Source organism: Anopheles arabiensis, chromosome X (genome assembly GCF_016920715.1).
Source record: "Anopheles arabiensis isolate DONGOLA chromosome X, AaraD3, whole genome shotgun sequence".
Taxonomy (NCBI): Eukaryota; Metazoa; Arthropoda; class Insecta; order Diptera; family Culicidae; genus Anopheles; species Anopheles arabiensis.
Window position 1 is genome coordinate 26,582,846 of NC_053519.1, and position 420 is coordinate 26,583,265.

A 420-nucleotide genomic window follows, 5' to 3' on the forward strand; every position below is an offset into this window, starting at 1 on the left:
CATTCTGGGCCCGTCGGACCTTAGAGATTGTCTCTCCAACCGATTTAAGAGCATCGGACTGCTTCATTTCCTTGAGCAACTTCGCCAGCTCCTCGGAAGTGCAGTCCGATATCAGCAGAGCCTCAGGCCGCTTCCTGGGCTTATTCTGCTTCTTCTTGCTCTTCTTCTTCTTCCTCTTATTAATTCTACCCTCATTAATATTCGGTCCGTTTCTCGGACTTGGAATATTTTCCACCGCTTCCTAACAGGGGTCAACCTCGATGGTTGTTGTTGTTGTTGTTGCAATCTTTGCAACCCACTTGGACCAGGCTGTTGGTCATCAGCCACTGGTCTTTCTGCCTTTTCGCGTTTGCGGCCCGAATCCATCGTTACCGTCAAACGACGTTTGCGTTTGACGGTCGAGGACCTGCTGCATGCGAT